The sequence below is a fragment of the Tamandua tetradactyla genome, chromosome 6 (assembly GCF_023851605.1).
Source record: "Tamandua tetradactyla isolate mTamTet1 chromosome 6, mTamTet1.pri, whole genome shotgun sequence".
In the NCBI taxonomy this organism is placed as follows: Eukaryota; Metazoa; Chordata; class Mammalia; order Pilosa; family Myrmecophagidae; genus Tamandua; species Tamandua tetradactyla.
The window spans coordinates 109,126,555-109,144,468 of NC_135332.1; the positions used below are offsets into that span (position 1 = coordinate 109,126,555).

Genomic DNA, 17,914 nt, shown 5'->3' on the forward strand with positions numbered 1-17,914 from the left:
CCAGAGTGAGTATACCATTTTTTTGTTGCTATCAACAATGTGTGAATGATCCAGTTTCTCTGCATCTTTGTCAGCATTTGATATTATCACTGATTTTTTTTAGCTATTTTAATAGGTGTGTAGTGATATCTCGTGATTTTGATTTACACTTCCTTAATGGCTAATGATCTTGAATATCTTTTCCATATGTTTATTTGCTGTTTGCCTGTCCTCTGGTAAAATGTCACTTCATGTCTTTTGCCTATTTCTAATTGGATTGTTTGGTTATTTTATTGTGGGTTTTTGTTTTGTTTTGTTTTGCCTTTTTATGTTCATAACAACTTTTTTTATGATTTCCAAAAACTGGAAATAATCAAGGTGCCATCAACAAGAGAATGAATAAACAGACTGTTTATTCATTCTCTTGTTGATAAACAGACTGTTTATTCATTTACATTATACATTATAAAATAGCAAGGAACAAACCACTGATATGCAGAACAATATGGATGAATCTCAAAAACATTGTGCTGAGTGAAAGTCATACATAAAGAGTATTTGTGTGTGATTCTATTTATAGGAAAGTTTAGGACAGGCAAAACTAACTCAGAGTGGAAAAGTTGTTTCTGGGAAGTTTGGAAACAAGGATTGACAAGGAAGAGGCATGAAGGAACTTTTGGGTGACAATAATGCTCTCTATAAGGGTCTGGGTTGCAAAGGTATATGTAGTTGTCAAAATTCATTGAGTGGTATAGTTAAGATTTGTGCACTAATCTGTATGTAAACTTTACCTAAAAAAAAAAAAAACAATTATTGAATTATAGCTAATGATATGTGCGTTGAAGTATTTATGGCTGAAACTGATTGTTTGCAATTCACTTTTTTTTATTGTAAACCTTAACAAACAAACATACAAATGTTCTTGACATGGAAACATTCTATACGTGGTGTACAATCAGTGGCTCACAGTATCATCACATAGTTATATATTCATCACCATGATCATTTTTTTGAACATTTGCATCTCTAGCAAAAGAAAGAAAAAGAGAAAAAAAACTCATACATACCATACCCCTTACCCCCTCTCTCATTAACCACTAGTATTTCAATCTACTTAATTTATTTTAATCTTTGTTCCCCCTATTATTTATTTTTTATCTATATCTTTTACTCATCTGTTGCAATTTACTTTGAAATGCATTAAAATTATGATATGTGATAAAGCAAATGCAAGAAATGTCATTGTAATAAAAACTCAGAAATGGACAGAACAATACTACCTAACTGTAATACAGTTATGTTAAAACACTGAAGCTGAATGTGAGGATGATAGAGGAAGGAGGGCTGGGGGCATAAATGAAATCAGAAAGAAAGACGATAAAGATTGAGATAGTATAATCTAGGAATGTCTAGAGTGTGTAATGATAGTGACTAAATGTACAAATTTTAAAAGTGTTTTTGCATGAGGAAGAACAAAGGAATGTCCCTGCAGGAAGGGGGGTGGGTGGGTACATAGGACCTGGAGATACACAGAGCAACGTACCAACTTAAGCTCTTGATTGGCAAACCTGAGGAATGGGGGTCCTGCTCTGAAAAGGATTTTACTTCTTCTCTTTTGTGGCTGTGTTTCTATGGATTGATTACTCTTTGGATACAGCTGTGAGGCTTCTGAGGCTCCACTGCCCCAGGCATAGGCAGAAACAGGCTTGTTTGAGAGCGTGTCTGGAGCCTGTACCTTCCCCAGGAGAGGGGTGGGACCCAGCTCAGGTGGAACCCTCCCTCAAGGAATTCAGACCCCAGGGTCGGAAAAGAGAAGCAATTAAAGCCAGCCTACAACCTCTCCTCTGTCTCCTCCACACCCCAGCAGGGAGAGTCTGCTGAAATTAAAGGTACTGCATCACCTTATGCTGGTGTGACCTGCAGGCAGAATAGTGCCACATACTAGGCAAGGTAGGAAAAACGCAGAGTCCAGAGACTTCATAGGAAAACCTTTTAGTCTGCTGGGTCTCACCCTCAGGGAAAACTGACGCAGTTGACTCTTTCCTCCTGAGAGGAGACCAGTTTGGTCTGGGAAAACCTGACTGGGGTCTATAATGCCTAAATAGACCCTCCTGAGGAATGGGGGAAAGGCACAATGCAGACAGGGCAAGAAACAAGAAAAACAAGAACTGAAAAATTCTGATCTATTAAACAAAGCCTAAGCTAGAGGACTAGAATAAGCTGAATTGAATGTCAAAGAACAGACAGACAACAAAGTCATCCAGCAAGAAATTCCTAAGGAAAAAAAAAAGTGAAAGTCATCTCCAGAATAAACTAATTAAGGTAATTAAATGCTTAGGTGCCAGCAAAAAAATAATCACATTAGGAAAATTGAAGAAATGACCCAGTCAAAGAAATATATCAACAATTCAAATGAGATACAGGAGTTGAAACAATTCAGAATGTTCCAACAGATATGAAAAACCTCATCAAAAATCAAATCAGTGAATTGAGGGAGGATATAAAGAAGGCAAGGAATGAAAAAAAGAAGAAACCGAAAGTCTGAAAAAAACAAATCACAGAACTTATGAGAATGAAAGCCATAGTGGAAGAGATTAAAAAAAACAATGGAAAGCCTACAAGGTCAGATTTCAAGAGGCAGAAGATGGGATTAGTGAACTGGAGGACAGGACATCTGAAATCTGACAATCAAAAGAAAATATAGGGAAAAGAATGAAAAAATATGAGCAGGGACTCAGGGAATTGAATGACAACATGAAGCACACAAATATGTGTTGTGGGTGTCCCAGAAGGAGAAAAGAAGGAAAAAGGAGGAGAAAAACTAATGGAGGAAATTCTCACTGAAAATTTCCCAACTCTTATGACAGACTTAAAATTACAGATCCAGGAAGTGCAGCATACCCCAAAGAGAATAGATCCAAACAGACATACTCCAAGACACTTACTAATCAGAATGTCAGATGTCAAAGAGAAAGAGAGAATCTTGAAAGCAGCAAGAGAAAAACAATCCATCATATACAAGGGAAGCCCAATAAGACTATGCATAGATTTCTCAGCAGAAACCATGGAGGTGAGAAGACAGTGGGATGTTATATTTAAGATACTAAACGAGAAAAACTGTCAACCAAGAATTCTATATCCAGCAAAACTATCCTTCAAAAATGAGGGGGAGATTAAAACAATTGCAGACAAAAATTCACTGAGAGAATTTGTCACCAAGATACCGGCTCTGCAAGAAGTACTAAAGGGAGCACTAGAGACAGATAAGAAAAGACGGGAGAGAGAGGTGTGGAGAAGAGTATAGAAATGAAGACTATCAGTAAAGGTAAAAAGAAGAAAAATTAGATATGACATATAAAATCCAAAAGGCAAAATGGTAGAAGAAAGTACTTCCTGTACAGTAATAACACTAGATTTTAATGGATTAAACTCCTCAATCAAAAAACATAGACTGACAGAATGGATTAAAAAACAGGACCCATCTATATGTTATCTATAGAAAATGCATCTTAGACCCAAGGATAAACATCAGTTGAAAGTGAAAGGTTGGGAAAAGATATTCCATGCAAACAACAATCAGAAAAGAGCAGGAGTAGCTATATTAATAATGTCCAACAAATTAGACTTCAAATGTGAAACAGTTAAAAGAGACAAAGAAGGATACTATGTATTAATAAAAGGAGCAATTCAACAAGAAGACATAACAATCATAAATATTTGTGCACCCAAGCCAGAAGGCTCCAAAATACATAAAGCAAACACTGAAAAGAGAAATAGACATCTACCATAATAGTTGGAGACTTAATTCCACACTCTATTCAATGGACAGAACGTCTAGACAGAGGATCAGTAAAGAAACAGAGAATTTGAATAATACAATAAATGAGCTATACTTAACAGACATTTATAAAACATTACTCCCCACAACAGCAGGATACACCTTTTTCTCAAGTACTCATAGATCATTCTCAAGGATAGACCATATGCTGGGTCGCAAAGCAAGTCTCAATAAATTTGAAAAGATTGAAATTTAAAAACACTTTGTCAGATCATATAAGAATGAAGCTGATTTTCTGGTATTCATCAATAAACCCCCATTGATCTCTGCAAGAATCTTGATGTTGCCTCTTGTACAATAATACCTATGTGCACAAGTTTCAAAGATCCATTTACTTCACATGTGTAATTTGCCCACTTATTCCTGCTGAGATAACACTCCTGGATTAATTGCCCCTAGAGCAACTGGATATATCAGCTATGTTGGCTTGTATTAGCTGTCTATGTATATGTGTAAAGCAAAAACAAAAACAAAAAAACACACAAGACTTTAATTTCTAAACTGCAGAAAAATTAGAGTGTTGTTTTTACCATGGACAACAAATAACCCAATTTTTGCAAATGAAATTAATTTGCAAAATGAAAAAAATAAATAATACCAATGATGCCAACTGTTGTTATTGTTTTAGACGCTGAGAATAAATTATCTCAATATATGCTTTAAAAAAAGAAAACAGGAATGAAACTGAAAATCAATACCAGGCAGAGTGCCAGAAAATTCAGAAATATATGGAGGCTCAACAACACACTCTTAAACAACCTGTGGGTCAAGGAAGAAATTACAAGAGAAATCAGTAAATGTCTTGAGGCAAATGAAAATGAAAACACAATGTATCAAAATTTATGGGATACAGCAAACGCAGTGCTAAGAGGGAAATTTATTGCCCTAAATGCCTATATCAAAAAAGAAGAAAGAGCAAAAATTGAGAAATTAACTGTCCACTTGGAAGAAGTAGAGAAAGAACAACAAATTAACCCCAATGCAAGCAAAAGGAAAGAAATAATGAAGATTAGAGCAGAAATAAATGAAATTGAGAACATGAAAACAATCGAGAAAATGGACAAAACCAGAAGTTGGTTCTATGAGAAAATCAGTAAGATTGATGTACCCTTAGCAAGAGTGACAAAAAGGAGAGAGAGGATGCAAATAAATCAGAAATGAAGAGGAGACATTACCACTGACCCCACAGAAATAAAGGAAGTAATGAGAGGATACTATGAACAACTTTATGTAAGAAATTCAACAATGTAGATGAAAATGGACAACTTCCTAAAAAGGTGTGAACAACCAATATTGACTCGAAAAGAAATAGACAATCTCAACAAACCAATCACAAGTAAAGAAATTGAATCATTAAGGAGCTCACCAAAAAGAAAAGTCCAGGACCAGATGGCTTCACATGTGAATTCTACCAAACATTCAAGAAAGAATTAGTACCATTCCTGCTCAAACACTTCAAAAAAACTGAAGAGGAGGGAAAGCTGCCTCACTCATTCTATGACACCAACATCACCCTCATACCAAAGCCAGGCAAATATATTACAAGAAAAGAAAACCACGGGCCAATCTCTCTAACGAGTATAGATGCAGAAGTCCTCAACAAAATTCTCACAAATCGAATCCAGCAGCACATTAAAAAAATTATACATCATGACCAAGTAAGATTCATCCCAGGTATGCAAGGATGGCTCAACATAAGAAAATGAATTAATGTAATACACCATATCAATAAATCAAAGCAGGAAAACCATATGATCATCTCGATTGATGCAGAAAAGACATTTGACAAAATTCTGCATCCTGTCTTGTTGAAAACTCTTCAAAGGATAGGAATAGAAGGGATCTTCCCCAACATAATAAAGGGAATATGTGAAAAGCCCACAGGTAACATTTTCCTCAATGGGGAAAAACTGAAAACTTTCCCCCTAAGATCAGGAGATGCCCACTATCACCATTGTTATTCAACATTGTGTTGGAAGTTCTAGCCAGAGCAATTAGACAAGAAAAAGAAATATAAGGCATCAAAATGGGAAAGGAAGAAGTAAAACTCTTCACTGTTTGCAGATGATATGATACTATATGTCGAAAACCTTAAAGAATCCATAACAAACTACTAGAGCTAATAAATCAGTACTGCAAAGTGGCAGGTTACAAGATCAACACTCAAAAATCTGTGGTGTTTCTATATACTAGTAAGGAGCAATCTCAGGGTGCAACCAAGAAAAAATTTCCATTTACAACTGCACCCAAAATAATAAAATGTTTAGGAATAAACTTAACTAAAGATGCAAAAGACCTATACAAAGAAAACTACAAGAAATTGTCAAAAGAAATCACAGAAGACCTAAATAGATGGCAGGGCATACTGTGTTCATGGATTGGAAGACTAAATATAGTTAGGATGTCAGTTCTACCTAAATTGATTTACAGATTGAATGCAATACCAATTAAAATCCCCAAAACTTGTCAGAAATAGAGAAACCAATAACCAAATTTATCGGGAGGGGCAGGGTGTCCCGAATAGCTAAAAATATCCTGAAAACGAAAAATGAAGTTGGAGGCCTCATGCTACCTGACTTTAAGGCATATTATGAAGCTACAGTGGTCAAAACAGCATGGTACTGGCATAAAGATAGATATACTGACCAATGGTATAGAATGGAGTGTTCAGATAAGACCCTCTCATCTATGGCCAACTGATCTTTGATAAGGCTGTCAAGCCAACTCACCTGGGATAGAACAGGCTCTTCAATAAATGGTGCCTAGAGAACTGGATATCCATATGCAAAAGAATGAAAGAGGATCCATATCTCACACCCTATACAAAAATTAACTCAAAATGGATCAAAGACCTAAATGTTAGATCTAAGACCATAAAACTGTTAGAAGAAAATGTAGGGAGATATCTTATAAATCTTATATTAGGAGGCAGTTTCCCAGACCTTAAATCCAAAGCACAAGCACTGAAGAAAGAAAGAAAGAAATGGGAGTGCCTCAAAATTAAACACTTTTGTGCATCAGAGAACTTCGTCAAGAAAGTAAAAAGACAGCCTACACAATGGGATACAATATTTGGAAATGATCTATCAGATAAAGCTCTAGTATCCAGAATGTATAAAGGGATTGTTCAACTCAACAACGAAAAGACAGACAACCCAATTACAAAATGGGCAAAATACTTGAAAAGACATTTCTCAGAAGAGGAAATACAAATGGCAAAAAGGCACATGAAAAGATGCTCAACTTCCCAGGCTATTAGGGAAATGCAAATCAAAACAACAGTGAGATATCATCTCACACCCACCTGAATGGCCATTATCAATAAAACAGAAAACGACAAGTGCTGGAGAGGATATGGAGAAAGGCACACTTATCCATTGTTGGTGGGGATGTCAAATGATACAACTGCTGTGGAAAGCAGTTTGGCAGTTCCTCAGGAAGCTAAATATAGAATTGTCGTATGACCTGGCAATACCATTGTTAGGTATCAACTCAGAGGACATGAGGGCAAGGACTCAAGTGGACATTTGCATACCAATGTTTGTAGCAGCATTATTTACAATTGCAAAGAGATGCCAAATTGTAAATTTGATTGCCAAAATGTCCATCAGCAGACGAGTGGCTAAACAAACTGTGGTATATACATACAACGGAATATTATGCAGCTGTAAGACAGAATAAAGTTATGAAATATGTAAACATGGGTGGACCTTGAGAACATTATGCTGAGTGAGATTAGCCAGAAACAAAAGGACAAATACTGTATGGTCTCACTGATATGAACTGACATTAGTGAATAAACTTGGAGAATTTCATTGGTACTAGAGACCATCAGGAGATAGAAATAGGGTAAGATATTGGGTAATTGGAGCTCAAGGAATATAGATTGTGCAACAGGACTGATTGTAAAAACTCAGAAATGGATAGAACAATACTACCTAACTGTAATACAATTATGTTAAAACACTGAATGAAGCTGAAAATGTGAGAATGATAGAGGGAGGAGGGCTGCGGGCACAAATGAAATCAGAAAGAAAGATAGACGGTAAATACTGAGATGGTATAATCTAGGAATGCCTAGAGTCTATAATGATAGTGACCAAATGTACAAATTTAAAAAAATTGTTTTTGCATGAGGAGGAACATAAGAACATCATTACTGCAGGGTGTTGAAAATTGATAGTAATTAATATTTTAAAATTTCAACTTATATGTGAGTCTAAAGCAAAAAATGTTTATTTGGTACAAAATTTATATTTTGACTAATGCATTTCCTAATATAACTTATGTAGACAGCTTATTTGAACACCATAAGTACATGGAACCTTGAATAGGGCATGAGATATTGTTGGTTTGTTCAGAGTGATGCCCCGATAAATCCCAAAGTGATTTGAACAGTAAAAAATATTTGCAAAGTCCCCTTCGGGGAATCTTGACAAAGGGGGAAAATTCGACTTCCCTAAGTTGAATTCTTGATATTCTCACAAGCAGTGCAGACAACCAAAGCAATAGGCTGAGCCCCAGTCTTGGAGTTTGTTCATATGAAACTTAACCACACAAAGGATAAGTCAAGCCTACTAAGAGTCACCCCCCAAGAGAACCTCTTTTGTTGCTCAGATGTAGCCTCTCTCTCCAGCCAACACAACAAGCAAACTCACTGCCCTTCCCTGTCTACGTGGAACATGACTCCCAGGGGTGTGGACCTTCCTGGCAACGTGGGACAGAAATCCTAGAATGAGCTGGGACTCAGCATCACGAAATTGAGAAAACCTTCCTCACCAAAAGGGGGAAGAGCAAAATGAGACAAAATAAAGTGTCAGTGGCTGAGAGATTCCAAACAGAGTCTAAAGGTTATTCTGGAGGTGATTCTTACGCATTAAGTAGATACCACCTTGTTAGTCAAGATGTAGTGGAGAGGCTGGAGGGAACTGCCTGAAAATGTAGAACTGTGTTCCAGTAGCCATGTTTCTTGAAGATGATTATATAATAATATAGCTTTCACATTGTGACTGTGTGATTGTGAAAACCTTGTGTCTGATGCTCCTTTTATCTACCTTATCAACAGACGAGTAAAACATATGGAAGAAAAATAAGTAATAGGGGGAACAAATTGTAAAATAAACTTAGATTGAAATGCTAGTGATCAATGAAAGGGAGGGGTAACGGGTATGGTATGTATGAATTTTTTTCTGTTTTCTTTTTATTTCTTTTTCTGAATTGATGCAAATGTTCTAAGAAATGATCATGATGATGAATATGCAACTATGTGATGATATTGTGAATTACTGATTGTAGAACAGAATGATCATATGTTAAAAAATTTTATTAGATAATTATATCATGCCTGTCATCTTGGTGTTGGCATTTATTGATTGTCTTTTTTTTCATTGTGATATTCTAGGTTCTTGGCATGACAAGTGATTTTTCTGTTGAAACCTGGATATTTTAGGTATCATGTTATGAGGCAACAATCATTCTGCACATGTAACATCTAAAATATGAATTACCATTTCATGCTTTTAATTTAGCATGTAAGTCCATGTAGAAACTAATTCTATTTAAGACCCATGTGTTTATGGCAGTTGAGTGTTTCCTTGCCTCTCACATTTATATTCGTATGAAAGAAACTCTTCAAGATATTTGTTTTGTATTTCTAGCTTGAAGTTTATGTTATTGACATTTCTAAAATACTTCGTTGTTAAGCCACAGTATTGTGTCTCTAGGAAAATAGCATACATACGAATCCTTCATAATTGGTTGTTGTACAGATGATTTAAATGAGCTTGAGCTTTGTTATCAATAAAGTAGAACTATTAATACCTACCTTGGGAGAAGGAAATTTTAAAACGTTCAGCACAGTGGCATGCACATAATACGGTTTTCAGATGTATTTCTTTCGCTAGTCTTTTCTCTTTGCCTTAACAGAATGGCCTCTGAACAGGAAAAAGGTATTCATAAGAAATACTGAAATTCTTTGAAAGAACCAATAATACTGATAATTTTTGTCTTAAATGATTTGTTTTCTTTCATAGTAGTAGCCTAAGGAAAATGTGTAGTCTTCGGATGTACAGGCAGCGTAACATCTGCATTGTGTGTAATAAAATTGAAGACTGTATGATCCCTGTGGCTTCTAGTGAGCACATGGATACTGTAATCAAATGTCTAATTGCCTTTGGAGAAGCAGAACATTAAGGAATAGTAAAACAATTCATGTTTTTCTCTACTTTGCTCTTTGTGGATTAACTATATTCATTTTTAATTTTACCTAATTCTTAATTCTCCTGGTTCCACATACATATTAAGCTCAGTATTTATCAATCAAAAATTATACAGGGTCCTAGGATTTGAAAGTATTTCAAGTAGCTTTCCTTTTTTTTATTCTTACCCCTAAGAATGTTTGAAATCTTTACCAAAACTTTTATATTACGTAGTAAATAAAGTAGAGACCAAGTACTTGAGCTAAAACTACACAACTTAAATTTTCAAATTTGAATTTTAGTGTTCAAAGTGGAATGTCTGATTTTAAAGGAGTATCAGGGAAGAACCCCAGCCTCATAGAGGATGACAGTGAGAAACTAGACTCAGAAGGAAGAATGTCTAATCAGGTAGCAGGTTGTCTTGTTAAAGCCACAGAAGTGCTGAAGGTAGACAGAGAGAAGAGATTCAGTGCGTCAGAGCAAAATAATTTCTTACAGCATACTTAACAGTAACTGTAATTTGCTGTCTTTTAAATCTTACTAATGTGACACTGGATATTCACTGATACATATATAAGTACTGCATTCAAGAGAAATTGAATTCCCTTTGCTATTAAAACTTTTAACATATAGATAGCTTTTAAGAAGATCCAGCTTTTAAAATACAAAACAACAGGAGGCTTGTGGTACCAAGAACAGCCTGTGCAATGAATCTCTTGTCTTCTGGACCTATGATCTGTAAGCATTCTGCCTGTTCCCTACTGCAAATCATTTCATGGATTACATCTCTGTCAAAATAATGTCCCAAGCCATTTGTCCTTATCCTGCCAGCTATTCACTTTGGGGTTGTTTTTATTCAACAGTGTGTCTCGCATAGCCACTTGCTTCTGGGAATTAAGTTACCATCTCCCACCCCCCCCCACCCCCGTTCTATTGACAATGAAATATTTTTTATATATAATTTTATATACCTATCTAGGCTATTCTCTAAACTAAAAAGATAGTCAATAAAAATCATCTTGGAACTTCTAGACTGCTGTGAGCTAATTAAAAAATACCTCAACTTTTGAGTTTTTATTAATTATGAGGTAATGGGAAAGGGCCCCGAGACACTTAACTTAGTTTTTTTTTTGAATAGTCAATAGAGCTGAAAAGCCCTTTGTATTTATGTAAGTTGTATTCCAAATGTGGCTGTCCTTGATGCTATCATTGAAAAGATAAGAGAACTAGATAATTCTTGTGCAGTGACACACTGAATGGAAGATTATTCCCTTCTGCCAGAAGGCCTTTTGGAGCCAAAATCAAACAAACGAAAAAGGTAGAAATTTCATTAGCTGAAGTTGGTGTCCCGAAAATGCTTTTAAGAAATGATCACACTTTGGTTGTTTGTCTTCTGCTTTGGGGTATCCATACTTTATGTTTATTGGTTTTGTTTTTATTTCTTTGAAGGTCTATGAATTATATACAAAATTCTAAAGGAGTTAGCATTTCTCTTAGTATAGATTTATTTTGCCTCTATATTATAGCTTTTAATAGCTCTCTTTTATTTAGTATGGCAAAACAAATCGGTTCAAAGTTTGAATCATTTGTTAACTGTCCTATAAACAGTTGTCTTGTGCAGAGGGTATGTTTTTATACTTTTAAAGCATGGGCATATCGGAGATTATCATAAAACCTTTTCCTTCACACAAGGAAAAATATTACAGAACAATTCTATTTTTTATGTACATATTTATTTAGAAAAGAATTCTTTTGTAAATATGTAAGTTCTCCATCTTTGAGAAGAAACGGCCATTTCAGGATTACTTTTCCTGTTTCATCTTCTAAAATTTAGGGCTTTATACATCTAAATTTCCTTAAATTACTGTCTTCCAACTCATATAACTACTAAAAGTACTGTTACGGGAGAAGTGCACAATCTGTAATCAAAGATGTTCACGTAAGGTACAGATGACCTGACACTGTTACTTAAATTCTTTTGCCAAACACTCTAAGTTGTTTCTCTTATCCTGGCACACTGGTATTTAAAATTAATGAGTAATTTGTCCTTAACTTTTAGTGGATGGAAAACAAAAGAATAAAATTCACCTGTAGTATTCTGGAGATATCACAAGCAGATCTCTTCAAGTCTCTTCAGGTGCCCACTGCCTGCTGATATCTCCATCAGTTATGAATATTTTTAAATAGGTTTTGATATAGCAAGATTTTTATTTATGGAACATGGAAAGACAGTAGGGGTAAAGGAAAGTCACAAGTTCTGTTTCATTCCTCTCCTCTCTCAATTCCACTTTCTGGCCTTCACCCTCCAGATTTCCCTCACCACTGGCACCCAGGAGTAGGGTGTCCATTCTCTCTATCTTGAAGGCACTCTGCTTCTGATTGCTCTCTTCTAAACACACAACCCTAGTTACTAGCACTATTTCTTTTTTTCTCTACTACTGTTTTGAAAAAGTATTACTTACAATTCTGCATTTATTTGAGATTTCTGTATTTTACTCAGGTCTGTTCTCTTTTTTTTTTTTATTTCAGAAAAATATTTAATAAATAATAACACGGCAAGGATGGCAAAAATGCTGAAGTTGGTACGCAAATGGCTGAAGTTTGAGAAATACTGTTTTAAACAAATACACAAGGCTAACGCTCTTTAAAAAGAGTCTTAAAAATAATACACAAAATGAATTATGAAGTTGAAATGCTCCTGCATGTTGAAAGGAGATGATGCCATTGAGCTTCAGTGCCATTTGGCAAGAGCAAAAAGCTCAACACAAGCCATGGCAAAGGTGAGGGAAAACCCAAGGCTGGCATTTGGGACTGTGAAAGGAGAATAATCAGGTTGGAGACAGGACAGATGGGCACAAGCCACAGACACTGCATCTCTGCCCAGCTTTGTCCCATTCTAATACTTTAAAGACTAAAGAACACAATGAAAATGAGAAAATAATACTATTTTGACAGATAGGAGCTTTGAGGCATTTCTTACATTTTTTAACGTTAGAGCACCTAAGACATTGTCAGGTCTGTTCTTTCACTACCAGTATCTTATCCATCAGCAGTTTTCCTACTACTTAAGTAGTGTATTTTTAAAAAATCATTTTGGTTTTATTAAAAACGTTAAAATAAATATTAAGAATATCTTTTAGAAAGCATATTAAATTAAATAGGAATAGTGGGACAATATTTAAATGCTTGACTCTCTGTAAATACCCTATCCCCCAGACATTTTTTCAATAGATTGACTAATTTTTATCTACTTGTAACTTAATGTCTTTAATGTATAGAGCTGTTTAACAAAATTATTTGTCCAATGGGATGAATTTAACCAATTGCATGAACAGAGAGCCACAGTTATACTTTCTCAAAATTTTAATGTCTTATTAAACTTGTTTTCTTACTGCAGGTTGATTAGAGCACATGCATCTAGTCTATAACTTTTTAACCTACATAATATTTCAAAGAGCACATACTGATACTTTTAATTAGTATCAGTATGTTCCTTATAGAATCCTCATGTATTTTTTTTTTAATTTTATCACCTGTTTTTTCTGCATTGAAGGGCTGAGAAAGGAAATGAAATTGAAGCTTCACAAGCCAAACATATTTCTTATCCCAAAAATACTCCAAATAAAAATTAATAAAGTTGGGGGTTATAGTTGCTAGGTCATAAACAAGGGCTAGGTAAGATCTTAGGACAATTATTCTTCAAATATTTTGTTTGAAATTACGGATAGAAAACAACTTTCAAGCATTCTCTATGTATGATTGTTTATCAAGGGCATTAACAGAATTATATATGAAAAAAACACTTGAATTAAGTGCAGTACTAAAAACTAAAATTGCAAGGATTTCCTTATTTAAAACACAAAATATAAACTAAAAACAATGAACTATCACAACTTTCAAGCAAAAATAAAATACCAATATCTAGTTTTATTTTTAAGGAAAATTAAAATAGAATTTGATGCTGTTGATGTCTTAACAGTTATGATTAAGTTTGAGAATCCCAAGAAAAGAGTGGCTTAAAAAAGATGGAAGTTTATATATCTCACAGAGTAGTTTATTTCTCTCTCCTAAATACATTCCAAGGGCAGTTGGTGGTCTGGAGCCCAGAGTGGCTCCACAGTGTCCTCAGGGCTCAGCCAGGCTTTGTACCAACAGTATTTGCTTCTGTACTCAAGGTTAGCTTTTGGTCTTCTGTAACTATAGAACTCCCGTCATCACAGGGTACTCAAGGCTCTCAGCAGGAGGAAAAGGGACTGAGACAAGCGATGGAAGGGCCTTCTTCTCCATGGAATCACCTCTCGAAAGAGCCTTTCTAGATGATCCACATAACACTACCTACATCTGTCATGTTAACCAAAACGCAGTCACAGCCATATGAAGCTGCAAGGGAAACCAGGGAATAGAGTCTGTTCACTGAGAATATTGTTCCTCTGAATAAGATTTCCTTTATTCTTTTTTATGGTGGTATTTTTTTTTCTTTTTTAATTTGCTTTTAGGGAGGAAGAGGAGTATGTTTATTGGAGATCTGTCATGATGTATATATGGTGCAACAGGACAAGCCTTAGCTAGCATCCAATTCAACCCCTGATTGAGTATTAAGTAGATTTTTGCTGTAGTCTTCCTTTTATTATGGTCTTTCTAGAAGGGCTAGCCACAGAGATTCAGTCCATGACTCTGAAATTGTATGCTGAATTTTATGAGTAGGTGTGTATGCTCCTTTTCCTGGAAAAATCATTTTCAAAGGAATCCATGACCAGTGAAATAGATTGTACAGTTGGTCAGTGTGGATTGAGGAAAAAAAGGAAGAAGTCAGTGGTGGGTTCTTTTCTCATCTTTAAAACTACCCTTCATTCTTTTCCTCTGCAATCTTGAGTATACCAGAGAGAACAAAACTGGTTAAGTATGTTACCATTACCTGTGTAAAGTAAAATGGTGGTAAAGTAACATGGTTAAAGTTTTTGACCAGAAATGAGCAGGCCTTTTGTCTATAATATTGTATTTATCTTTAAAGTCTGTAAGTTTTTAAGTTAGGGCTAAAATAACACTTCTGTATCCTTCATGGGATAGCATCATTGATAGCGTGAAAAAAAGCTTTATAAATCCCATTGCAAATATTGGTTCTCCCACATGCTAGCTATATAATATTTAGCTAGTATAAAAGACTCTCTCTCGTTAGGTTTAGATTAAATGTGATGACAAAACGCAGAAACATCCATCCCCATGCCTGCTCAGAAGAAAGAGCTTACATTTAAAGTTAGTTTCCTTTCTCTTTCAGTAATTTTTCAAACTTTTTTTTCCCCAAATGATAAATTATTAGTAAGTCTTGTGTATCACTTCTGAGATAGTATTGTCCAGAGTTGGATACTATAAATATAAGTACTTTTATCTGTACTTTTATGAAGAATTCTTTTGGTATTATAGATAGAATTCTTTTTTTTTTTTTGGCTTTTATAAAGGAGATTTATTAAGTTACAAGTTTACAGTTCTAAGAACATGAATATATCCAAATTAAGGAATCAAAAAGAGGATACAATCACTTAAGAAAGGCTGATCTTAAAAAAAGAAAGTTTGAATTTTTTTTTTATTAATCAAAAAAAAGAAAAGAAATTAACACAACATTTAGAAATCATTCCATTCTACATATGCACTGAGTAATTCTTAGTATCATCACATAGATGCATGATCATCACCTCTTAGCACATTTGCATCGATCCAGGAAAAGAACTAGCAAAACAGCAGAAAAAGATATAGAATGTTAATATAGAGAAGAGAATTAAAATAATAATAATAATTTAAATATATATATATATATATATAAAGGAAAAAGAAAAAACAAAAAAGATACAAACAAACAAAAAACTATAGTTCAGGTGCAGCTTCATTCAGTGTTTTAACATAGTTACATTACAATTAGGTATTATTGTGCTGTCCATTTTTGAGTTTTTGTATCTAGTCCTGTTGCACAGTCTGTATCCCTTCAGCTCCAATTACCCATTATCTTACCCTGTTTCTAACTCCTGCTGGTCTCTGTTACCAATGATATATTCCAAGTTGATTCTCGAATGTCCGTTCACATGAGTGGGACCATACAGTATTTATTCTTTAGTTTTTGGCTAGACTCACTCAGCATAATGTTCTCTAGGTCCATCCATGTTATTACATGCTTCATAAGTTTAGTCTGTCTTAAAGCTGCATAATATTCCATCGTAGGTATACGCCACAGTTTGTTTAGCCATTCGTCTGTTGATGGACATTTTGGCTGTTTCCATCTCTTTGTAATTGTAAATAATGCTGCTATAAACACTGGTGTGCAAATATCCGTCTGTGTCTTTGCCCTGAAGTCCTTTGAGTAGATACCTAGCAGTGGTATTGCTGGGTCATAATCCATTCTGCCAGTCTATGTCTTTTGATTGGGAAATTCAGTCCATTAACTTTTAGTGTTATTACTGTTTGGATAATCTTTTCCTCTACCATTTGGCTTTTGTATTATATATATCATATCTGATTTTCCTTCTTTCTACACTTTACTCCATACCTCTCTCTTCTGTCTTTTCATATCTGACTCTAGTGCTCCCTTTAGTATTTCTTGCAGAGCTGGTCTCTTGGTCACAAATTCTCTCAGTGACTTTTTGTCTATAAATGTTTTAATTTCTCCTTCATTTTTGAAGGACAATTTTGCTGGATATAGAAGTCTTGGTTGGCAGTTTTTCTCTTTTAGTAATTTAAATATATCATCCCACTGTCTTCTAGCTTCCATGGTTTCTGCTGAGAAATCTACACATAGTCTTATTGGGTTTCCCTTGTATGTGACAGATTGTTTTTCTCTTGCTGCTCTCAAGATCCTCTCTTTCTCTTTGACCTCTGACATTCTAACTAGTAAGTGTCTTGGAGAACGCCTATTTGGGTCTATTCTCTTTGGGGTGCGCTGCACTTCTTGGATCTGTAAATTTAGGTCTTTCATAGGAGTTGGGAAATTTTAAGTGATAATTTCTTCCATTATTTTTTCTCCTCCTTTTCCCTTCTCTTCTCCTTCTGGGACACCCACAACACGTATATTTGTGCGCTTCATATTGTCATTCAGTTCCCTGATCCCCTGCTCAAGTTTTTCCATTCTTTTCCATATAGTTTCTGTTTCTTTTTGGAATTCAGATGTTCCATCCTCCAGTTCACTAATTGTAGCTTCTGTCTCTTTAGATCTACCATTGTAGGTATCCATTGTTTTTTCCATCTTTTCTACTTTGTCCTTCACTCCCATAAGTTCTGTGATTTGTTTTTTCAGATTTTCTATTTCTTCTTTTTGCTCAGCCCATGTCTTCTTCATGTCCTCCCTCAATTTATTGATTTGGTTTTTGAAGAGTTTTTCCATTTCTGTTCGTATATTCAGCATTAATTGTCTCAGCTCCTGTATCTCATTTGAACTATTGGTTTGTTCCTTTGACTGGGCCATATCTTCAATTTTCCGAGCGTGATCCATTATTTTCTGCTGGTGTCTGGGCATTTGAGCAGATTTCCCTGGGTGTGGGACCCGGCTGGTTGAAAGGTTTTTCTGTGAAATCTCTGGGCTCTGTTTTTCTTTTCCTGCCCAGTAGGTGGCGCTCGTGGCGCTTGTCTGTCTGCGGGTCCCACCAGTAAAAGATGCTGTGGCTCCTTTAACTTGCCAATCCGAATCTCGCAGTCGGCCCGGGAAACCGCGTGTGGAGGGGGGGGTCGCCGGCCATCGCGGCTTGGGGGAGTGCCAGTCCAAATTGCCCAGCTGGCCCGAGATGCCAAGCGTGGCAGGAGGGCCCCGCTATCCAATGTTCCCAGTCAGACCGGGAAGCCACGTGTGTGGAAGGGACCCCAGTCGCCAGACTCCCCGGCCCGGGAAAGCACACGCCCCTCGGGTATCTCACTGCAGCGG

General features: G+C 35.6%; 1 protein-coding gene and 1 long non-coding RNA gene across 7 annotated transcripts in view; one reads left to right on the top strand and one right to left on the bottom strand.

Moving 5' to 3' along the window:
- Positions 1-17,914, top strand: part of MTFR1 (mitochondrial fission regulator 1) — a 68,326-nt gene that overhangs the window by 42,866 nt on the left and 7,546 nt on the right. The window lies entirely within an intron of this gene.
- Positions 1-17,914, bottom strand: part of LOC143688683 (uncharacterized) — a 47,784-nt gene that overhangs the window by 23,342 nt on the left and 6,528 nt on the right. Inside the window, exon 1 of one of the 2 annotated variants that reach the window (XR_013178221.1) lies at positions 7,122-7,247. The exons of the other annotated variant lie outside the window; for it this stretch is intronic. This is a non-coding gene — a long non-coding RNA (uncharacterized LOC143688683). Of the gene's footprint in view, positions 1-7,121; positions 7,248-17,914 lie in introns of those variants that run through there. 2 annotated transcript variants of the gene reach the window in all.